This window comes from Erpetoichthys calabaricus, chromosome 15 (genome assembly GCF_900747795.2).
Source record: "Erpetoichthys calabaricus chromosome 15, fErpCal1.3, whole genome shotgun sequence".
Classification (NCBI taxonomy): Eukaryota; Metazoa; Chordata; class Cladistia; order Polypteriformes; family Polypteridae; genus Erpetoichthys; species Erpetoichthys calabaricus.
In genome coordinates this window covers 88,779,392-88,804,575 of record NC_041408.2, presented here as the reverse complement: position 1 = coordinate 88,804,575, position 25,184 = coordinate 88,779,392, and the positions used below count along the sequence as shown (strand labels likewise).

At 43.1% G+C, this 25,184-nt stretch overlaps 1 protein-coding gene and 1 long non-coding RNA gene across 6 annotated transcripts in view; both read right to left on the bottom strand.

The window, feature by feature from the left end:
* Positions 1-25,184, bottom strand: part of khdrbs2 (KH domain containing, RNA binding, signal transduction associated 2) — a 784,395-nt gene that overhangs the window by 276,671 nt on the left and 482,540 nt on the right. The window lies entirely within an intron of this gene.
* Positions 7,160-7,878, bottom strand: LOC127525912 (uncharacterized). Its single transcript, XR_007933535.1, has 3 exons — positions 7,675-7,878; positions 7,421-7,484; positions 7,160-7,266 (listed from the first exon to the last, which is right to left on the bottom strand). It is a non-coding gene; the product is annotated as an uncharacterized LOC127525912 (long non-coding RNA).

Here is a 25,184-nt window from a genome sequence, read left to right as displayed (position 1 = left end):
AGAGAAGAGCAACTAGGCTGAGTCCAGGGCTACAGGGGATGAGTGATGAGGGAAGATTAAAAGAGCTGAGCCTTTACAGTTTAAGTAAAAGAAGATTAAGAGGAGACCTGACTGAAATGTTTAAAATCATGAAGGGAATTAGTCCAGTGGCTCAAGATGGTGACTTTAAAATGAGTTCATCAAGAACACAGGGACACAGTTGGAAACTTGTGAAGGGGAAATGTCACACAAACATTAAGAAGTTTTTTTCTTTACATAGAGAACCATAGACACTTGTAATAAGTGACCAAGTAGTGTGGCAGACAGGTGGACTTTAAGGGCCGTCCAAACTCGACTTGATGTTTTTTTGGAAGAAATAAGTGGATAGAACTGGTGAGCTTTGTTGGGCTGAATGGCCTGCTTTCATCTTGAGTGTTCTAGTTCTAACTGCACTGTTTGCACTTTATTTGAATAAATGGCACATTATTGCACATTTGCACCAACTCTTACTGTTATGTGTCCTTATTGCCCAATCCATCCTCGGTCTATGATTATCAATGTCCAGGGTTCAAGGGAGTGTGCCAGCTGCATCACAACTTCTCCTTACAACATAAATCACTATACAAATGTACAGATTCTTTTTAATGTAAAAATGCAAAAATGTGCAAAAATTGCAAATGTGTAAGGTATGGGATTCATAAAAGCAGTGTTAATATTTGTGATGCGCTATCTGTTGCAATGACAAATGCAATGCATTTTCTTACTACAAATGTTTGTGATGCACCAGCTGTTGGAATGACAAATGCATTGCAGGTGTCTCTGTTATATGCCATTTGGTATGGGATTCATAAAAGCAGTGCTAATTTTGTGATGTGCCCATCTGTTGGAATGGCAGAGACATAGCAATCAGAATCATACACAGACACTCATCCATTTATTAAAGTGGATGGAAAAAAAATTGCCATTTTTGCCCATCAATCTGCACCATGTCTGTCTGTGCAAAAATGGCAAATTTTATCATTTCAAATTAAATCAAACAATGCAATAAAGTATGCAGAAAGTGAAGGGGTATGAAGACTTTTTATGTACGGAACACTATATATCTGTTCATCTATTATATGAATCATTGTATCTGTTATATAGTCCAATTTATTTCTGCCTCAGTTGGTCTGTATATCTATTAAATATCATAAATTTGTTTTAATGCATATCTATCTATCTATCTATCTATCTATCTATCTATCTATCTATCTATCTATCTATCTATCTATCTATCTATCTATCTATCTATCTATCTATCTATCTATCTATCTATCTATCTATCTATCTCACCAATGGCTGGTCCCTGAATTGTGCCAGAGCTCAGATTAAGTTGACTTCAGAATGTTGTATCTGACCATGCAGACCACCCCACAGTTGGTTCCTGCCTTGCTCCCCCCCACCAATTACTGCCTGGATTGGCTTTTGCTTCCTTGATCATTGATTTAAAACATAGATGGTGAACAGTAGAATTTTCCAATTGTCCTCTGCCTTTCCTGTCCCCCTGCAGTGCCATTTGTCATGCTCACAGGGCTGCTGTGCTGTTTCCCCATCGAATGACTCTCGTTTATAGTGCCCTTCATATTTACCTGTGTATGCAAGTTCCCATTCATTTTAAGTTAAAGGTGAAGCTGTCAGTAGATTTACAGCTGCCACTCTGTCTTGCATACACAGCAAAGTTTTTTTTAGTTAGGAGGGACGTCAGCTGCAGTGCAAATCAATGGGCTGCCTTCTCTGTGTGTAATGCCATCTTAAGTATACTTACAGAGGAATTAGCTGTGCCACATGAAATATGATTTAGATTAGAATGGCAGAGTCTGCCTGGAAGACACTTGTATTAACAGTGAGCATTCTAGCAGGCTAATCTTGGTATCATAATTATGGCCTGGGTTTTAATTGAAAATCCTTCTGCACATATAAATGGGTTATTAAGACATTTTTTGCTCTAAACTGTTGTCATTAAAACAATATGCCAAAAAGATAAATGACTTTTTAGGTTTTTCTTTTTAAACAAAATCATGAAAACATTTGGTGCAATTGATGTGTATTCCCACCAAATGGATCCCTATCTTCAGGGGATGAGTGGGGCTCAGGGTGGGATTGGTGTGGAGTGGTGGTGTCTCAAAACAGCATTGAGGTGATGGAATGGCTACCAAACTGGCCTGTTCAGTTGTTGGTACCTTCAAGTGTCTCATTAGCATCCTTGTCATTGAGATCACCATTCCTCCTCCTCCTCTTCCTCGTCTTCTTGCTCTTTTTCTTCTTCTTCTGCCTCCTCCTCTTCTTCATCATCTTCTTCTTCATCATACTCCTTTTCTTCTTCCGCTTCCTCGTCGTCTTCCTCATCCTCCTCTTCATCTTCTTCTTCTTCATATCTCCTCCTCTTCTTTTGCTTTCTTGCTCCTCCTCTTCTTCTTCTTCATTCCTTCTCCTTCCTCCTCCTCTTCTTTCTTCCTTCTCCTTTTCTTCTTCCTCCTCCTCTTCTTCTTCATTCCTCCACCTTTTCTTCTTTCTTCCTCCTCCTCCTCTTTTTCTTCTTCTCATAAAATCACAATGATAATCACTAGAAAAACTCACCAACTCCACCAGCGCATTAAATGAACCGCAGGGGACTGTGGGTTTTCCTCAGCCTTTATAGGACTGAGGGCAGTCCCTCAGGGTGATTGGCAGGTGGCCCCGCCTATTGTGGGAGGCACTCACAAAACCCAAAGAACATAACAGAAGATACAGCGACACATAAATACTAAATAATCCACACTGTTAATGTACAAAAAAAGCGTAGAAAATGAGACATTTGAACCCCCTTAGATGCTGGCTGAAACACAAAGCAACAGGGGTGTCCCCGAACTCCTTTTTCGCCGATGGTAATGACAAATGCAGAAATTAGGGAACGCTTTCCGAACAGGGTTCAGGTCAAAGCATCGTCCCCTGTCTTCGCAGTCACCTTGATGCTACATGTTGCTGCTGCCCGAGGACGATTGACATGGGTGCACAACTCAAATGTTTTTGCTTCAGCCTGGTCTGTGCAAACAGTTTTCAAAAGAAAAAAAAAATCCATCTAACGGCCCCCATCAACCACCTCCCTGGGCCCCCAGACCCAACTATTGGAGCTGAGAATTTCATTTTACTGGCCACACTTATAAAGCGGCTGACAGCCGGAGGGGTTTGATAATTAAGGAGCCAGTCTCTTTTAATCAGTGCCACACAGGTGGCAACTTTGTCATTTCTCAGCTGTGTTCCTGGCAGGGAGTTGTCAAGCGCTAACTTTGAAGCCCATACACTTAGCATCTCATTTTTCTTTGCTCGGCAGCCTCAGTGCTAATTCTCTTGGGCGCAAATGGAAACGGAGAGCAGGTCAGGTGTAAAGGAGCCTCGGGGTCCTGAGAGGCCACTCTCAACGGATATTAAATCTAACATTGAGAGGCGAGAACGAATATAATGCAACCCCCTCTTAACCCCCCCCCCCCACCAACCCCCATCCCTCAAACCACAAGGCCCTCTCCTCAAAGTCGAATGGCGAGCGGTCTAATTGTGTCCAGGTTCCAGTTGGGACTGCCGAATATTAATGATTAATGGTGTTTGTGTCGGTGGAAGTGCCGGCTTGTAATACATCATTAGCAGCGGGCACATCAGATTCCTAAAACTAATGAAGGAAGCTTGGCCGGAATTCATTAAATAAGCTCGGGAAGAGAATACTCGAGCAATTAAAGACACGCGCATCTGACCCATATAAGCGTGCGAGTCTTGTGATAAAACTTTACCGGCGTGCCATAATCTGTGCAGTCGGTTAAAGGGGTGTGGGGTAAAGGTGGGGTGTGGTTGGGAATGGAACTAAACTGCAAGGGAGCAATTTACCTTCCCTGGCCACTTTATTAGGTACTTAAGTACTCGCTAGTACCCCGTTGGACCCCCTTTGGCCTTCAGAACTGCCGTAATTCTTCATGGCGTTGATTCAACAAAGTGCTGGAAACATTCCTCAGGGATTTGGTCCATACTGACATGATAGCATCACGCTGTTGCTGCAGATTGGTCGGCTGTACATCCAGGATGCGAATCTCCCGTTCCAGCACATCCCAAAGGTGATCTACTGGATTTAGATCTGCTAACTGTGGAGGCCATTTGAGTGAAGTGAACTCCTTGTCACGTTAAAAGAAACCAGTCTGAGATGATCTCCGCTTTGTGACATGGTACGTTATCCTGCTGGAAGGAGCCATCAGAAGATGGTGGTCATAAATGGATGGACATGGTCATCAGCAACACTCAGGTAGGCTGTGGCATTTAAATGAATTAGGATCAGCTGGTACTAAGGGGCCCAAAGTGTGCCAGTAAAATATCCCCCACACCATCACACCACCAACAGCAGCAGCCTGAACTGTTGATACAAAGCAGGATGGATCTGTGCTTTCATGTTGTCGACCTGACCATCCGAATGTCACAGCAGAAATCAAGATGCCTCAGACCAGGCAATGTCCAGTTTTGCTGAGGCCGTGTGAATTGTAGCCTCAGTTGCCTGTTTTTAGCTAACAGGACTGGCACCCAGTGTGGTCCCCTCCTGCTGCAGCCCACCTGCTTCAAGGTTCGATGTGTTGTGTGTTCAGAGATGTTCTTCTGCACACCTCACTTGTAAAGAGAGGTAATGGTAACTCAAATTAGCAATCAGCTCAAACCAGTCTGGCCATTCTCCTCTGACCTGTGGCATCATCAAGGCATTTTCACCCACTGGATATTTTCCCTTTTTCAGACCATTCTCTGTAAACCCTACAGATGGTGGTGTGTGTGAAAATCCCAGTAGATCAGCAGTTTCCAAAATACTCAGACCAACAACCATGCCACGTTCAAAGTCATTCAGTCGCCTTTCTGATCCTCGGTTTGAACTTCAGCAGTTCGTCTTCACAGTTTCTGCAGACCGAAATGCATTGAGTTGCTGCCCTGTGATTGGCTGATTAGAGACATGTGTTAACAAGCGGTTATACCTAATAATGTGGCCAGTGAGCGTATAATTACATACAGTGGACTCAGAAAGTACTCTGATCCCTTTACTTTCTGCACACTTTATTGTGTTGTACGGTACATTTTATTTTAAATCGATACATTTGCCATTTTTGTCCATCAATCTACCCTCCATAATTAGCCATCCATCCATCCATTTTCCAACCCGCTGAATCCGAACACAGGGTCACGGGGGTCTACTGGAGCCAATCCCAGCCAACACAGGGCACAAGGCAGGAACCAATCCTGGGCAGGGTGCCAACCCACCGCAGCCATAATTATCCATTATTATAATTTACTAGCTGTGTAAGTCTGTGCTGTAAAAAACCCGGGCTCCTAGAAACTATTGAAATCATCAAAAAAAAATTGAAATGCAGAGTCGGTGGTTTTGTTTTGTTGATGTGCTCGCCCCCCTGGTCTATCAGTGGCTAAGTGAGTTTCTCTCTTCTCTGTGGTTTTGTTTCACCGATGTGCTCACCCCCCTGGTTTGTCAGTGGCTAAGTGAGTTTCTCTCTTCTCTGTGGTTTTGTTTCACCGATGTGCTTTCCCCCCTGGTCTATCAGTGGCTAAGCGAGTTTTTCTCTTCTCGGTGGTTTTGTTTTGTCAATGTGCTCGCCCCCCTCGTCTATTAACGGCTAAGTGAGTTTGTCTTTCCTCGGTAGTTTCACTTTGGCGATGGAGTCCCTTTCTTTCAGCTTCATGCTGTAGCCTCGTACTTCTTTCTTCTTCCTCTTCCAACTCGGTAACTTGGGACCCCCTTGCTGGCTCTTTGAGCTTCATGCTGCAGCCTCACACTTCCGGCGCCGGACAGACATATATAGAAGATTAATTTAATTATTAATGATTATTATTATCCATAATGACAAGGTAAAAACACACTTGGACTAAAATCACTTATGGGGCCTTTCTGGGATGAGGGACCCTGAAGGTTAGGACTTCGTTACTTTCACAGTGGATCCCCGCCTGCTTCTATGAGTTAGAGCTTTCAGTTTGTGGTTTTTCTCAATAAATTTGCAGACCTTTTCGCTAAACGTTTTTTCACTTTGTCATTACAGGTTATGGAGCGTTAACTGAAGGGAATGAATGGGCAAGTGCGTCCATTTTAAACGAAATTTTCAATGCAATGAAGTGTGCAGAAAGCAAAGGGGTCTGGTGACTTTCCGAATCCATTGCATAGAAGAGCGTCCTAATTATTTGTCAGACATGTGACTTCTAGTGAGACGTGCTGTACCAGTGGGCCAGAGCACAAAAACACAAAGCTTTTGAATCCTCCGTAGTTCCATTTTTATTCTTCCTTAAGAATGGAGAAGTTAGTTTATCTTCACATTAAAGCTCAGTGGTGCACAGTTTGCTAAGGAGTGGCAATTCTTTATCTCCAGGAAGCAGGTCACATTAGACGGGACGCTATTAAGGCAGGTGCCGGGATGATTTTTTTTTTTATATACATTAACGGCAGATACTTTGTGGCTTAAGCAATTAAAATTGATGTTTTATGATCTAATAAATGTCCTTTTAAAAGACAGATCACAGTCCATTTATAGGAAAGCAGGCCAAGCGGTAATTAGAAGTTTATGTGAGAGACAAATGGCAATTTCCAGCGATGGGTGAGCGGAGACAATTATCTGCGATATTTATTTGGAGATTCCAGCATCTTCGCGACCCAGCCATTGCAGCGTATTTGACCAGTTTATGAACTCACGTTTTTAATTATTGGGTCGTGCAACATCAGAGCTTATGCCAGCCAGCCACACTGGGTGTAATCTTTGAAGGGGCATCGGCTCACTGCATTGACATTTGGTCAGTTTAGAGTTTCCAGTTCAAGGATAAGTCCCCATATTTTTTGACAATCATGGTATTTATTAATTTGCCACATGAAACTGAGTTCTAAAGGGAAGCATATTTTATAAAATAAAATAAAAAAATAACTAGTCCACACCAAGGGGGTGCACACACTTGCAATTTATAATGTAGCTAAGGAGCACCATTTTAAAACTTAAAATGTATTCAAATCACAAATTGAAATCTCTCATTCTTAGAAGCAGAGCCAGTCAGTCCATTAGGTGTCCGTCATCATGGGTGGTGTCATTTATGAAAGTTACGGGGCATGCACTCCGAATGCCAAGGGGGGGGGGTACAAATTGCTGAACTCTGATGAGTGGGCACTGCTACCAGCTGGCCGATATTTATGAAAGTAACAGTGTGCACGCACTCCATTAAAGGGGCATCATCTGTGCCACTAAAGGGATACAAGCCCCACACCTATGGGGACCACCACCACCACCCTCGGTCATCAAACTGATGATACTGAGTGGGCACTGCTACCAGCTGGCCAGTATTTATGAAAGTAAAAGGTGTGCACACACTCCATTAAATGGGCATCATTTGTGCCACTAAAGGGATACAAGCCCCAGACACCTATGGGGACCACCACCACCCTCGGTCATTAAACTCTGATGATAGTGAGTGGGCACTGCTACCTGCTGGTTGCTGTTTATGAAAGTAAAAGTGTGCATGTTGTGCACACTAAGGGGGCATACACCCCGTTAAAGTCTGCGTTATATGCACAAAGGGGCGTCATTTGTGCCAAATGAAGAGATACAAGCCCCAGACACCTATGGGGACCACCCCAGTAGTCAAACTCTGATGATACTGAGTGGGCACTGCTACCTGCTGGTTGCCATTTATGAAAGTAAAAGTGTGCATGCCATGCACACCAAGGGGGCACACCCTCCATTAAAGTCTGTGGTATGTAACTAAAGGGGCCTCATTTATGCCAGGGAAGGGATACAAGCTCCAGACACCTATGGGGACCACCCTCACCCTCTGTCATCAAACTCTGTTGATACTGAGTGGGTGCTGTTACCCACTAGGCACCATGTATGAAAATAAAAGTGTTTGCCAATGAGCACGTGCTCCATTAAAGTGTGCGGTTTGCAAACAAAGAGGCACCATTTGTGCTACTGAAGGGGCATCAAGGGGGACCACCCCTCGCCTCCTACTTTTCAAACTCTTAATACTGAGTGGATATTTACCTCCTAGGCGCTGTTTATGAAAGTAAAAGTGCGCATGCTCCGTACACCAAGGGGCAGACCCTTCATTAAAGTCTGCGGTATGCACACAAACGGGCGTCATTTGTGCTACTAAATGGGCATCAAGGAGGGGACCACCTCTCACCTCCCACTCGTCAAACTCTGTTGATACTGAGTGAGTACTTTTACCCGCTAGGCACTGTCTATGAAAGTAAAAGTGTTGGCCAGTGAGCTCGCGCTCCATTAAAGTCTGCGGTGTGCACACAAAGGGGTGTCATATGTCCTTTGGTATTATCTTCAGAATTTGGCTTTTTTAATTTTGTTCTTTTTAATTATTTTTTAATAGGGATACGGAGAGCTTTGGTGGGTAGAAAACAAGGCCCTACACAGACACAAAATGGCTTGCATCCACAACTAGCAAGTTCTTAAATAAGACCTGAAAGACTCATTCAGCGGCACACAGATCACCACTGAGCTCTTACCATTTCAGGTTGTTGCAGCTTGAGAAACGCGACACACTGCATCATAAACTAACAAAGAAGTGTCACGGGACTCCTGCGGACATCAAGTTCAGCCAGCGTTGCGGCATAATGAGCTGCACATCAAATGCTTTGGGGACGTTTCATCCTGCACTCGCACTCGTTGACAAATGACAGTCACATAATTTACAGCTTTTTTTTTGTTTTTTGTTTTAAAGTCGGCCCCTTCATTTGCATTTTTTTTTTAAAATAGGCAAATACGCTTAGGGCTTATAGTAAAGCGTTCTGGATTGATCACTAAGTCAATGCTAGCAAGAAGATAAACACACCTGCTGCTAATTGTACGGTGGTCTCCTTTTCTGACGGCCTGCTCATTCCAGTTTTGGAGTGGGCTGACTGATCCCCCGATTGATCCCCCGAGATGTTTACTTCGTTAATGTACATGAATATGTCTTGAGAATATTTCTACATATAGTTAACTAGCAGGCCCCCGCGGCTTTGCCCGCATGGTAGTGAAACAGGACAAACATCAAAAATCAATACACAAACAGGTATCGCTAGCTAAGTGCGAGTGAGAAGGGCCCTGCCCGGCTCCCTACTCCTGAGGTCACGCTACCCCCTCCCCTCGGCCCGCAGCCTCTCTCTCAGATTCACACAAATAAATCGGTACCACAAACGAACTACGATACATAGCGCGATGAGAGAAGTCGCAAAATCAACCGGAATGTTCAAGCAAATTATAGAAAAAAAACTGATATAAATCCGTGAAGTAGTTCTCTCGTTCGCTAGCTAAGCGGAGGTAAGGTACACACGCCCAGAGGCTGGCACATGAGTGAGGAGAGCCCTGCCCCCTCCCCTCCCCTTGGCCTGTTGTGTGTCTCTTGGATGCACGCAAATAAATCGGTGCCACTACCGAGCTATAACTGTGATGAGAGAAGTCGCAAAATCAACTGGAATATTCAAGCAAATTATAGAAAAAGACCCAATCTAAATCCATTAAGTATGTGTCTCATGAAAAGCAGACAGACAGACGTTGGATTTTATTCATATATATTTAGTATATACAGTACTGTGCAAAAGTTTTAGGCAGGTGTGAAAAAATGCTGTAAACAAAGAATGCTTTCAGAAATATAAATAATGATTGTTTATTGTTAACAATTTACAAAATGCAAAGTGAGTGAACAAAAGAAAAATTGAAATCAAGTCAATATTTGGTGTTCCTACCTTTTGCCTTCAAACCAGCATCAATTCTTGTAGGTCCACTTGCACAAAGTCAGGGATTTTGCAGGATTCTAGTCAGGTCTCTGATCAGCCAGTTCTACCAAACAGGTGCTAATGATCATCAATGTCACACGGAGGTTGAAACACAGTCATTAACTGAAACAGAAACAGCTTCAAACTGGGCGAGGAACAGCCAAACTCTGCTACCAAGGTGAGGTTGTGGAAGACAGTTTCATGTCATGGCAAGATTGAGCACAGCAACAAGACACAAGGTAGTTCTACTGCATCAGCAAGGTCTCTCCCAGACAAAGATTTCAAAACAGACTGGGGTTTCAAGATGTGCTGTTCAAGCTCTTTTGAAGAAGCACAAAGAAACGGGCAACGTTGACGATCGTAGACGCAGTGGTCGGCCAAGGACACCTAGTGCAGCAGAGGAAAGACACATCAAGCTTATTACCCTTCGAAATCAGAAGATGTCCAGCAGTGCCATCAGCTCAGAACTGGCAGAAACCAGTGGGACCCAGGTACACCCATCTACTGTTCGGAGAAGTCTGGCCAGAAGTGGTCTTCATGGAAGAGTTACAGCCAAAAAGCCATACCTCCGACGTGGAAACAAGGCCAAGCGACTCAAGTATGCATGAAAACATAGGAACTGGGGTGCAGAAAAATGGCAGCAGGTGCTGTGGACTGATGAGTCAAAATTTGAAATATTTGGCTGTAGCAGAAGGCAGTTTGTTCGTCGAAGGGCTGGAGAGCGGTACAATAATGAGTGTCTGCAGGCAACAGTGAAGCATGGTGGAGGTTCCTTGAATGTTTGGGGCTGCATTTCTGCAAATGGAGTTGGAGATTTGTTCAGGATTAATGTTGTTCTCAATGCTGAGAAATACAGGCAGATACTTATCCATCATGCAGTACCATCAGGGAGGCGTATGATTGGCCCCAAATTTATTCTGCAGCAGGACAACGACCCCAAACATACAGCCAAAGTCATTAAGAACTATCTTCAGCGTAAAGAAGAACAAGAAGTCCTGGAAGTGATGGTATGGCCCCCACAGAGCCCTGATCTCAACATCATCGAGTGTGTCTGGGATTACATGAAGAGACAGAAGGATGTGAGGAAGCCTACATCCACAGAAGATCTGTGCTTAGTTCTCCAAGATGATTGGAACAACCTACCAGCCGAGTTCCTTCAAAAACTGTGTGCAAGTGTACTTAGAAGAATTGATGCTGTTTTGAAGGCAAAGGGTGGTCACACCAAATATTGATTTGATTTAGATTTCTCTTTTGTTCATTCACTGCATTTTGTTGATTGATGAAAATAAATGATTAACACTTCCGTTTTGGAAAGCATTCTTTGTTTACAGCATTTTTTCACACCTGCCTAAAACTTTTGCACAGTACTGTATATATATATATATATATATATATATATATATATATATATATATATATATATATATATATATATATATATATATATATATATATATATATATGTGTGTGTGTGTATATATATATATATATATACTGTATATATTGTGAATTTCCCCTTGGGATTAATAAAGTATCTATCTATCTATCTATCTATACAGTAAAACCTTGGATTGCGAGTAACTTGGTCTGCGAGTGTTTTGCAAGATGAGCTAAAATTTTTAATAAATTTTAACTTGATAAACAAGCGAGGTCCTGCAATACGAGTAGTCCATATACGCTTTGTCAGCCGAGCGTCATATCATCACAACTGAGCCAATGGTTGTTCTCTCTTTTGCCGCGGGATTGTGGGAAATCATCTCCCATGCTTGGTCTCAGTCGGCGTGCCTCACTCGTATAGTCAACATCTGTACGAGCGTATACAATTTACTTTAGCATGGTGACCACATGTGTGTGTGCTGTAACGTGCGAGTCCCTGTCTTGCATCCCAAAACACGAGGCTGAGTCTCAGTACTTTAGCAACACCAGCTTTATTCATCTTGAAACAGGAACAGCACGGTTATTTATTGTAGTGGGATCTGCCACTCTCTATACACAGACACAGCAATACGGCAGGGTCATGGCCAGGTTAGTGGCCCTGCACTTACTGTATAATGTTCCTTGTATCACCCATCAACAGCAGGTGCTTACTTATAGCATGTCCGCAATCAGCTTGGATTCGCTTTTGCGGGGGGAGGGGATTAAGGAGGGGGACGTAGTAGCGTGGTGAAAGCGGTTCCCGCACGCGATGTGGGCAGTCCAGCACTTAAGTGTACAGGTGCAGAATCGCTTGTGGCCATAATTGATGCCGGGAGCTGGTAATTGCCACACCTGTGCCACGTCCCCATTTTAAAAGGGGAAGTGTGAGTGCGGGGTGGAGGAAGAAGTAAAAAGACAAAATGGAGGTTAGTGAAGGAACGGAGTGAGTGAGCGAAAGGGAACAGGCTCGGGGGCAGTCGGAATGGGTCGCTCCCACTGAGCTGTTTTGAGGAGTGGGGTGACCAGGAGGCTTGGGGGGGAAGCCCCAGCGTGACCAGTGGGGACCCGAGTCTCGGTCCGGAGATGGAGTCTGTACGTAGCCATGGGGAGGAAGACAACCGGACGTGCGGAAAGTCGGCTGCATCTGCTGATAGGGCGACTCCTCCTGAGATGATTGTGTAGAGTTACAGAAAAGGACGGAATATGAAATGAGACCATCAGGGGCACAACAAAAGTGGGAGAAGCGAATCTAAGAAAGTACAAGAAAGGAGGATGAAGTGGTGTGGACACATGATGAGGAGAGACCATGAAGATGTGGGCAAAATAGACTGATGGGATTGGAAGTCCAGCAGAAGAGAAAGTGAGGGAGACCAAAGCAGAGGTGGACGGATAAAGTCAAAGAAAGAAGGTCTGACTGGCGAGGAGGTGCAGGACTGAGCTGCATGGAGAAGGTTCATCAGGCACATCGACCCCCACACAGAAGTGGAAACAGATGAAGAGAACAAATCAGAAGTTGCAGTCGCAGAGTAGTTGGTCTCAGTTGCTGGGTCTGACATCATAGGCGCTCGGCTTCACGGGAGGGCGTGCCACCGGCTGCCTCTGCCTGGCTGAGATTCTGGATTTGAAGACCACGAGTGAAAATAGCTGGAAAAGTCGTCTAATGTGACACAGGCTTTACTTGAGTATAAGATTTGCTGTCTGCTTCTGCATTTAGTTCACTCAATTTTCAAACAAAATGAATCTTTTTTTAGTCTGATATTTTTGTCAGTCATGTTTGTTACCGAAATATTAAACCAGAAAAACAAAGGTAATATGCAAATGTGAACCCACTGGGGTCTTTTGATGCAGAACGTCATCGTTTTTGTGTATTGGTTTACTCTTTATCATAACTGTGTCATTTCCTGAGCAAAATGTAGTCCAATAATGGCCTAATAAAGATGAGGGCCGAGGGAACCCCAAATAGCACAACGTTCTTGCTTAACTAGACATCACGGCAAGTCAAACGGTACATCACGTGTGAGGGTTTTTGTCATAGCGGTAAGTCAGGAGACGCCAGACAAAAGAACCAGAGGTGAGTTCCAAGTGTTCAGAAGTCATTCTTACGAACGCATTAAAAAAATATATATATCAAAATTCTTAGTCACTAATGTCATGAATGTGCTGCCAGCATCCATGACGGACATGAGTGACGTCATTTGGGATGGCTCATTCAAATCTCCTTGAATCGTTCGGCACTTTACAAGCAGCTTATAAAGCCCAGGCAAACCCTAAAAAATCCCATGGCAGACATTGATGAATGTCTCCGAGTTCCCAGGCCCCCAGCACGCTGTTTTCCGCCTGGAAGTTTTGCCGTTCCCGGCACGCTGACCTCAGCAGATCCACACTACGACCCCCCCCCCCCCCCACCCCTTTATTTTGTTTTTTCTAGGATATCAAAATTTGATCTCCTCCTCCTCCTCTTCATCGTCGTCGTCATCTTCCTCCCCCACCTCCTCCTCGTTGCTCAATTTGTCAATTTCACGCCCAGTTTTCTTTCTTTAAGCTCTTGTTCAGCAGCCATCATTTAATTTCACAGTGTGACACTTCCATTTAGTCCTGCACTCATTTTGGATACGCTTTACAGGCAAGCGGACAAAGCCAACACACATCCATCGGAGGACACGGAGGGAGTCGAGCAGAGCTATCATTTCCCGCAGCCCCCCCTTTACAGCCCTTTGTTTTATGCTGATCATTAAACGTGTAATGAAATGTTCACACATCATATAAGCATTTACTGAAATGTGTGTGTGTGTGTGTGTGTGTGTGTTGGGGGTGTTTGTGTTCATAACGATGACTCAGCCATTAAAGAGGACCTGAAGCTCCATTGGGAAGCCCTCAGTGCATATTTTATGAATGCTGAGAAGCTCCAGTTCCTGAAGATGGTGACAACTGACCCTTTCAAATCTTCTTCTTTTCGGCTGTTCCCATTAGGGGTTGCCACAGCGGATCATCAAATCAATACTCGCAGAAAAGCACGTCAATGAAATCCACAACTCTAAATCCCGACAGTTTCAAGAAAGAAAAAATGAGAACAGTTCACTGTGATGTACCAAAAGTAGAAAAGAAGATGCCTGTGATTAATACCCTGAAATAATAATAATTCTTTACATTTATATAGCGCTTTTCTCACTACTCATAGCGCTCTCCACAGAGGGAGGACCCAGAAAGCAAACCCACAATCTCCTTACTGCAAAGCAGCAGTGCTACCACTGTGCCACCTGTGGTGAGAAATGAATGACAAGGACAGGTCCTGCTACAGCCTGCTATGCCAAGACAGCTGATGACGAGCTGTGGATATCACATGGTGGCATTGCGCTAAAGGGGGATGTCATTAAAAGGGTGGTCATGTACCACTTACACTGGTTATGTGGAAAGTTTGAGCATCTCGGTCACTTTGAGCATCCCAGTCGGTTTGCATGCTTCAGTGAGTGTTCACTGTTGACTGAGGGCATGCACTCGTCACGCAGGATGTGTTGGGGCCCCAAGTGGGTCTCCCCTTTTAATATCTAAACAGCCCATAAAATACAAACAGGTGCTCAGTGACGCATCCAATAAAGCAAAGCGAAAAAGCAGGATAACTAAAAATTAAACAAGAGGCTTTTTCAGTCTTTTCTCAGGTGCTTCAGTTTCAGGTAGCAGCTCCAGTATTCAGTCTGCTCTCTCCTGAGTGAGAGGTGCCATGAGAGACCGCAGAGGGGCGGAGTCAATTTCCCTCTGTGGGTGGTTTCTTAGGGCTGTGGGACGAAAAGGGAGATGTTACCATCAGAGACCACGCCCCCTTGTGTCCCTCAGATAGCAAACCTCAGATGCGCATGCATGACACCACATACAGAGGTTTTAGAGGGTATTCAGACCCCTTCACTGTTTGCATACTTTATTGTGTTGTAGATTTAATTTTAAACTAGCTGTTCTACTCCTCTAGGACAGGGTGAAATCTAAGTAATCGGCTTAGACTTCAGCATTAACATCACTCACTGCATATTTCTTGGTTATATGCCATTTGTAATGGGATTTGTAGATGCAGTGTTAATGTTGGGGATGCACCATTTGTTGGAATGACAAATGCATATCAACTGGACAGACACACACTTGCTGTGATACCAGTCTAAATTTTTTTAAAATCTCAGCGTTAAGGTTTACAGTGCACCATACAGTCCATATGTATGTATTGTATGCCATTTGGCATGGGATTCATAAAAGCAGTGTTAATATTTGTGATGCGCTGTCTGTTGCAGTGACAAATGCAATGCATTTTCTTACTAGAAATGTTTGTGATGCACCATCTGTTGGAATGACAAATGCATTGCAGGTGTCTCTATTATATGCCATTTGGTATGGGATTCATAAAAGCAGTGCTAATTTTGTGATGTGCCCATCTGTTGGAATGGCAGAGACATAGCAATCAGAATCACACACAGACACTTATCCATTTATTAAGGTGGATGGAAAAAAAATTGCCATTTTTGCCCATCAATCTGCACCATGTCTGTCTGTGCAAAAATGGCAAATGTATCATTTCAAATTTAAATCAACAATGCAATAAAGTATGCAGAAAGTGAAGGGGTATGAAGACATTTTATGTACAGAACACTTTATATCTGTTCATCTATTGGTTAGGTGGATTGGCGGTTCTAAATTGGCCCTAGTGTGTGCTTGGTGTGTGGGTGTGTTTGTGTGTGTCCTGCGGTGGGTTGGCACCCCGCCCAGGATTGGTTCCCTGCCTTCTGTCCTGTGTTGGCTGGGATTGGCTCCAGCAGACCCCCGTGACCCTGTGTTCGGATTCAGCGGGTTGGAAAATGGATGGATGGATGTATCTGTTATATAGTCCAATTTATTTCTGCCTCAGTTGGTCAGTATATCTATTAAATATCATAAATTTATTTTAATACAGATCTATCTATCTATCTATCTATCTATCTATCTATCTATCTATCTATCTATCTATCTATCTATCTATCTATCTATCTATCTATCTATCTATCTATCTATCTATCTATCTATCTATTATATAGTGCCTTTCATATCTCTCTATCTGTCTGTCTTTCAGAATGGGATGGGCTGTGAGTCAGCACCTCTAACTACCGTGCCATTCATTTTTAATTTGACGTTTACACAATCCTCACATGTACAATGCCTAGCACTGGCACGACGTTTGATTCAGAATTGTCTTTTTTCCTAATGATTTCAGATTTTTGGAACGTCTAGCATAGCAGATGCAGCCATGGCTGAGGAACCAGGAGGTTCTAAATGTTGGATATGCAGGGGGCTCGCTTGCCTTATGCTGCATGTTTAGAGCCTGGCAGAGCAGTGGCTCGGATTCAAATTAAGGTGATTGTTATTTTCCTGCCACAGTGGCGCCCAAAAAAAAAAAGTATTGCTGAGGGCAACTGCCAAGCCACTTTATTAATTACAGGCTCATATCGCTCATTTGTTACCACATTTGACTCCAAAGGGAACATTTTGTTTTATTTGTGGTGCGTTTTCTGTCAAAGGGGCCATCATCAGTAAAGCGCAGCTCCTGCCTATAGCTGCATAACAAAGAAATCTCCCCAAATTATATATATTTTTTTTTGCTGTGCGGGATGGCCAGCAGAAATTAAATGGCAATTTTTTTGCAAACTCAGGAAGTTGTGAGAAAACAAAATAAAAAATAATGATACACTTGGGAGTATTGTCAGAAAAGGTCATCTCTCTCCGGCTACGTGACGAAGGCTGATCTGCAAAACACCGAGGTGTTGTGAGCAGGTGGTGCTGAGCCTTAATGTGGCCGTGCTGGTTCATGTACTGCGACACCAAATGCTAAACCGAGGTGGTGCCAGGAAACAGTGGGTGGCTCAGTTGGTGGCTCAAGGGATAGACAGCTGAACAGGCAAGTGGCATCATGTCCCATAGCTGGCACCTCCAGTTCATCTTACACCAGACACATACAAAATTGCAATTGATTCAAAATTTTCCATCTCCCTGCCCACATCACCCGAGTTTCTGTGTTCTTCCTGCGTTTATGTGGATTTCTTATGTCACTCAGTGGTATGCTCAACCCATGAAGACACCACGCCTGGAATAAAACATGACATTCCAGCTGTGATGCTTGTATTATTTCACTTATGTGCAAAAGTTTGTGCCCCCCTCCATAATATGTACCAGAGCAGCTGTTGCTAAGTTCTGAATGATAGAGAGCCCAAACATTTGCACATGTCACTTTCTCCTTGTAACCCGGAGGTTAGAATCAAGTTACCATCTTGTGTGTCATTAAGGGTGACTAGAGGAGGCTGGTGTCGGGAAGGGCATGCAGGCTGTAAACGTTCCTGAAAAAAACATAAGACATTAAAAACGTAAAATCTGCCTAATTTTCCTCAACTCCCTCCAGCCTCTATTCCAATATATTGATCAGTCTCGAGGACTTGGACAGCATCTCTGTAATATTTAAAAACATCTTAAAGTCCCTCCCTTTGAAAGATCCCAGAGTACAATGGGAAAAGGATCTCTTACTCAACATTTTGGAAAAGGAGTGGAAGACAGCCACTCATAGAATTCACTTGAGCTCCATATGCGCAAAGCATACAATGATTCAACTTAAAATCATCTGTCGAGCGCATCTCTCTCATTTAAAATTGTCCAAAATGTTTCCAGGGCCGAAACCCAGCCTGCGAATGTTGCAATCGAGGTCCAGCCTCATTGGGCCACATGTGTTGGGCCTGCGCCAAATTAACATCATTCTGGACCAAAATCTTTAAATGCCTATCAGACAGCCTTGGAGTCACAATCTCTCCTAATCCATTAACAGCTGTGTCTGGTGGGCTCACAGAGGGGCTTAAAGTGGAGAAGGACAAACAAAGTGGAATTGTCTTTACTACACTATTAGCATGTAGACTTGTCTCACTCAATGGGAAGAATCCTAACTCACCTCTTTTCAGTCAGTGGGTAACCGATATTATATACCAATAATGGCACACTGCACGATAACGTGCAGTGAATACACTTGACTTGAGCATTCCTAGTCTTCCTCCTCTTTCTCTGTACGTTTACCATTCGTTTGCTCAGAGGTTGATGCGCTTGCTGCTTCCTGAGCAGCTCTTCTTTTCTCCACCCTAGCGGCCTGCTTCTTCTCTTCTTCTGTCTGCATCTTTTCACGTTAAAACTGATTAAGTCGGAGTTTATGTTGCAATTACTTAGTACGTTTTCCTTAATTTTTCACTTAAGTTGACACTTATCTGCCTCATGAATGATTTAAGATATGAAAAGCTTCTTCTCGTCTTTCCTTGGCATCTTTTCACATTAAAACTGTTTAAGTCAGTGTTTGTGTTGCAATTACTTAGTACATTTTCCTTAATTATTCACTTAAGCTGACACTTAAGTCTTTAATATGCCTCGAGAATGATTTAAGATAAGAAGAGGTGGAGGAAGGGACGGCGAAGGTGGTAGGGATGAGAATGGCTCTGTACGCATGTGCTGCACGGCTGCCCTGCTGGCCGCTGCCAAGAGTTAATTCCATCCATCCATCCATCCATCCATTTTCCAACCCGCTGAATCCGAACACAGGGTCACGGGGGTCTGCTGGAGCCAATCCCAGCCAACACAGGGCACAAGGCAGGAACCAATCCTGGGCAGGGTGCCAACCCACCGCAGGACACACACAAACACACCCACACACCAAGCACACACTAGGGCCAATTTAGAATCGCCAATCCACCTAATTCTACAATAAAATAAAAATAGGAATAACCTTAGAGGTCAATCATCACCCTGAAAGCGGACAGTAGACGTCATGTAGTATTTGTGTACCAAATTTCAGGTCAGTAGTTGAAACGGTTTGCGAGCTACAGGTGATTTAAAATTCTGGACAGACAAATGGACAGCAATGGTAGCGTATTATATATAAAGACTTGAAATTGGAAAAAATGAAATACTCACTTAGAGGGTCTGTGCAAAACCTTTTTAAAACCTATCAGGTTCTAATTAATAACAATTCAGAATAAGCATTTAAATTGAGGAAGCAGATTGTCTTCCCCCTTTTTATTCTGTTTATTTACTTATGTATTATTGTGATATTTCCCGCTACTTAACCTAGGAGTAAGTGTACTCATCAGATTCGTTACCGGGTTGGTCTACTGTTGCACCTTAAGAGTAACACACACACAGACAGAAATGAATGACACACACACAGCTAGTTAACCTCTAGCACTTTAAACCACACAAGTGCCTTATAAATAACACAGCCTGTCACTCTCTCAGCAATTCAAGAGACTTAGTTATTATCGGCGCAAACAACATACGAAGTTTTAAAGATATCTCAGACCTAAAAATTACTTTTGGTCTCCAAGAATACATTTAAACTACAAAGGCTCAGCATCCTTGACTATAGGCCTTTTATCAGCCCAGAATGCCTTACTTTATGTCCTGTTCTCTACTATTGGGTGGAGCTCACACCCACAGCCTTAATAAACCTTTCAGCACAAAGCGTATGGCAAACCTCTGGCTACACCAGGTGCTGAAAGAAATCTACCTTATTATTTCAATCACTCTAGACATGAAGACAAAGCATAGAAAGTTAAAAGCAGTGTGGTATTTATGACAGGAGTAATAATACCAGTAGATCAAGGAATAATAGAAAATAGGACTGATAATAAAGTCTGGCTATATATAGTCTTTAGAAAAAGCTTACAAAAAGTTAAAGACAACAAGGATGAATGCTGCAGGCGGCTTGTGATCGACCACTCGTAGTTATTCATTATATGCTTTTCTGACGATCAGATGGAAAGGAAAGGATCACATCTCCCCCATTTTAGCCTCTCTCTCTCCCAGTGAGGGTGTCGCATTGATTGTAAAGTGGTGTTGTTTGTTTTTAAAGCCTTGAAAGGTCTCGCTCCAAAATATATCTGCGACCTCCTTCACCCTTATGAGAGCGTTGAGGTCATCTGGACGACGACTCCTTGTAGTTCCAAGATGATCTCGGCTGGAGCTCTCTCAGCTGTTGCTCCTCGGATTTGGAATGACCTGCCTTTTCACATCAAGTCTTCATCCTCAATTGAGGTTTTTTTAAAAGTTGGCTGCTTGTTTTCTTCCACCTTTCACTGTGTATAATGGGGTTGTGGTGGATGTTATAATTGGTTGTTTTATTAATCTGCTTCTGCATGATCGTTTGCATTGTGTTTATTTTAATGCTTCTTTGAACAGCACTTTGGCACAACCTCTGTTGTTTTAAATGTGCTTTTATAAATAAACTAGCTGTGTAAGCCCATGGCTCCTAGAAACTATTGAAATCGTCAGAAAAAAAAATTGAAATGCAGAGCTGGTTTTATTCCTGCTAGGCACCCATAATGTACGTTTGGGCAAGTTCACAACAATAGTGGTGCTGCATTTTCTAGGTTTCCGTCATCTGTAGAGCCATCGGTCCTGAGTTGTACGCTTTCTACTTAACAAAGTTTTTGCTTGATTAGCTTTTCTTATTGTTGGATGGTTTTGTGTTTGTTGGTCTACAGAGCCATTTCTCTGTGAAGAGCACTCTACAAAGCAATAAATAAATAAATCATTTCGAGTTGAGCGTACTGTCATCACTTGAAGTTCACTGAGAGGTTTGGTTTCATAATCTGCACTCCTCCTTGCCTCTAAGTAGAAATTCCCTGCTTATCCTTACATTTCTTCGGCTTCTGCAGCCAAGAAAAACAAGAATTTTTGAGCAAATGATGAAATGTGGGAAAGGGTAGCTTTAGCGACAAGCACAGAGTAGTCGTGGTTCACAGATGTGGTCCTACCCAACATGACCCCTAAGTGGTTAAAAGAGGAAGAGCAGTCTCCATTCCTCTATGCCCTTTGGTAATATTTTTATATTTTCCTATCCCTTTTGATATTTTTCTATTGTTGCATCTCATGTTCTAACTGTTCAAACCTTTGACTCATCCTTGTATTGGGCTCTAGGGAAACAAACTGGAAGGATAGACAGTAGACATGTTTCTTTTCTTTTGTTCTATAAGTACAGGAATAATTAACTCTTACTTAACAAAATACTTAAAAAATGTTTGATATAGGGAAGCAACTCGGGATACTGGCTGGCAAACCCCCAGGCAGACATGCGGCCCAGTCCCACCCTCTGGAAATGAGCATCTATCTGCTGCAGCCAGGTGTTACATGGGTGTCCCCTTGGCCTGGTCCAGTCACTCAGGTCCTCAACAATGAGGGTCCTGTGCTCCTCCCACAGTCCAAAGACATGCAGGTTAGGTGCATTGGCGATCCTAAAATTGTCCCTAGTGGGATTTGTTCCTGCCTAGCGCCCTGTGTTGGCTGGGGTTTGGCTCCAGCAGACCCCATATTAGGATATAGCGGGTTGGATGATGACTGACTGCCTGACTCTAAGTGAGAATTAGATTTTTTTTTACCAATTTCAAATCGTATGGAACATTGGTTACCCATTGACTTACAAGAGGTGAGTTTGAATTCTTACAGTTGAGTGAGACAAGTCTGTGTGCTAGTAGTGTGGCCAAGGCAATTCTTGTTTGTTTGCCTTTCTCCACTTTAAGCCCCTCAGAGAGGGCTTAAACGCGGCTGTTAATGGGTTCGGAGTGATTGGGACACCATGGCTGTCTGATAGGCATGTCAAGATTTTGGTCCAAAATGATGTTAATTTGGTACAACTCCCAGAAAATGTGGCCCAGTGAGGCTGGAGCTCGATTTCAACGTTCGCAGGTTGGATCTTGTTCTGGAAACATTTGGGATAATTTTAAAACGAGACAATATGCGCTCGATAAAAGATTTTAAGTTGAATGACTAAATGCTTTGCACATGTGGAGTTCCTGTGAATTCTGTGCATGGCTGCCTTCCAATCTTTTTCTGAAATATCAAGTGACGAATCCATTCCCCCTTGTTCTCTGGGGTCTTTGAAAGGAAGAGACTTTACAATCTTTATATATAATACGCCACCATGGCTGTCTGTTTGTCTGTCCAGGATTTTAAATCACCTGTAGCTTGCAAACCGTTTGAACTAGTGACCTGAAATTTGATACACATATACTGCGTGATATCTACTACCCACTTTCAGGGTGATGATTGACCTCCAAGGTTATTCCTCTTTTTATGTTACAGTAATCCCTCCTCCATCGTGGGGGTTGCGTTCCAGAGCCACCTGCGAAATAAGAAAATCCGCGAAGTAGAAACCATACGTTTATATGGTTATTTTTATATTGTCATGCTTGGGTCACAGATTTGCGCAGAAACACAGGAGGTTGTAGAGAGACAGGAACGTTATTCAAACACTGCAAACAAACATTTGTCTCTTTTTCAAAAGTTTAAACTGTACTCCATGACAAGACAGAGATGACAGTTCCGTCTTTCAATTAAAAGAATGCAAACATATCTTCCTCTTCAAAGGAGTGCGCGTCAGGAGCAGAGACTGTCAGAAAGATAGAGAGGAAAGCAAACAAATCAATAGGGCTATTTGGCTTTTAAGTATGCAAAGCACCGCAGCACAAAGCTGTTGAAGGCGGCAGCTCACACCCTTTCCGTCAAGAGCACAGAGAGAGAGAGAGAGAGAGAGAGAGAGAGAGAGAAAAACAAACAAGCAAAATCAATACGTGCCCTTTGAGCTTTTAAGTATGCGAAGCACCGTGCAGCATGTCGCTTCAGGAAGCAGCTGCACAGAAGGTAGCAACATGAAGATAATCTTTTAGCATTTTTAGACTAGCGTCCGTATCGTCTAGGTGTGCGAACAGCCCCCCCTGCTCAATCCCCCTACATCAGGATCAGAGAAAGTCAGCGCAAGAGAGAGAGAGAAAAGTAAGTTGGGTAGCTTCTCAGCCATCTGCCAATAGCGTCCCTTGTATGAAATCAACTGGGCAAACCAACTGAGGAAGCATGTACCAGAAATTAAAAGACCCATTGTCCGCAGAAGTCCGCGAACCAGCAAAAAATCCGCGATATATATTTAAATATGCTTACATATAAAATCCGCGATAGAGTGAAGCCGCGAAAGGCGAAGTGTGATATAGCGAGGGATTACTGTATTGTAGAATCAACGCTCGGCAGTGGCCAGCAGGGCGGCAGTGTGGCACAAGTGTATGGGCGCTGTTCACATCCCTACCACCTTCGCTGTCAATTCCCCTACCTTTTCATATCTTAAATCATTCTTGAGGCAGATAAGTGCCAACTTAAGTGAAAAATTAAGGAAAACGTACTAAGTAATTGCAACATAAACACTGATTAACGTGAAAAGATGCCGACAGAAGAAGAGAAGAAGCAGGCCGCTAGGGTGGAGAAAAGAAGAGCCGCTCACGAAGCAGCAAGCGCATCAACCTCTGAGCACACGAACGATAAACGTACAGAGAAAGATGATGAACACGATGAATGCGCAAGTCAAGTGGATTCACTGCACGTTATTGTGCAGTGTGCCATTACTGGTATTTTTATGCTATCTGAGTCTTTAAGACTGATCGTCAATTCTTTTGGAGTAGAGATGGTAGAAGGTGATGGAAACTGGGCAGGTTCTGTTTAGCAAAGTTTCTTGCTTGAAAGTAGTGGTGGAATTGTGTTGATGAGAAGTTGTATTTGAAGCGAGATAATTGTAGGATGCAAAGACATTATCTGTGTACAAGTCTCTAAGTGTTTTAATGGCAGACATTTCCCAGACATTAAATAGTGTATATGTTTGAGAGGGTGGAAAAAGGTGGTTGTCATGTAGTGGTGCAACAGATAAAGCTTCTCTGTCTTAAAGTGCTTCCTCCATTGGTTCCATATTGTGAGAGAATGAAGCGTAATTTGATTTTTAGTGTGATGACAGTCATTTGTATTAACTGGGGCACAGAGCAGGGAATATAAAGAAGTACTGCAAGATTTTATTTCTATTACAGACCAGGTTTGTGTATATTCGATTTTATGTCAATGCCCAGGTCTTCATAGCTTGAATATTTGCTGACCAGTAATAGAATTGAAAGTTAGGTAGTGCCATGCCACCTTCTGCTTTAGGTTGTTGTATAGTAGAGTCGTCCTTTGGATTACGTGGATGTTTCGAATTCCAAATAAATGAAGTAATGATTGAGTCTAATTTCTGGGATTTTCAGAGAAGGACTTGAACAGAAACTATCACTATGGTACTGTATATATCGTACCCACAAAATTCTGTGCCAGCAGTCCTAAAGATTTTCAACAAGATATCTGAACTTAAAATCAATTGGAATAAAAGCGTGCTCTTTCCAGTGAATTGTCTAGCACGTAATATTGGACTGGACGCCTTCCCATTTATCTTAGCAGATCAGTTTAAATATCTAGGGGTAAATATTACACGTGATTATAAAGCTCTTTTTCAACAGAATATTGCCATCTGCAAGGAACAAATTAAACAAGACATGACCAGATCGTCGATTTTTGTATAGGACATTTGCACAGAAAAAATGAAAATCACGTGGCTGAGAGTGCTTTGTAGGAAGAGAGAGGGGTTGGGAGCATGCGCTGATGGCGGCACATTGCCGCACCCACCACACGACGGACCACCTGGGTTGGTGACACCTCAGCACCACACTGGACCAGTGTGAGTTTTCTTTTTTACGGTGGCCAATCCTGCCACCAAGCCACCTAAGTTTTCCCAATAAGCTGAAGGATGTGCTTGTGGGGTTGGATGCAGATTAACATCAGACCCAGCAAACACGTCATATGGAGCAAACGCAGAACCTTAGTCAGGTAGTCACAACAACAACATTTATTTATATAGCACATTTTCATACAAAAATGTAGCTCAAAGTGCTTTACATAATGAAGAAAAGAAAAATAAAAGACAAAGTAAGAATTAAAATAAGACAACACTAATTAGCATAGAATAAGAGTAAGGTCCGATGGCCAGGGAGGACAGAAAAAACAAAAAAACTCCAGACGGCTGGAGAAAAAAAATAAAATCTGCAGGGGCTCCGAGGCCACGAGACCACCTGACCAGCCCCTTCTGGGCATTCTACCTCACATAAATGGAACAGTCCTCTTTGTA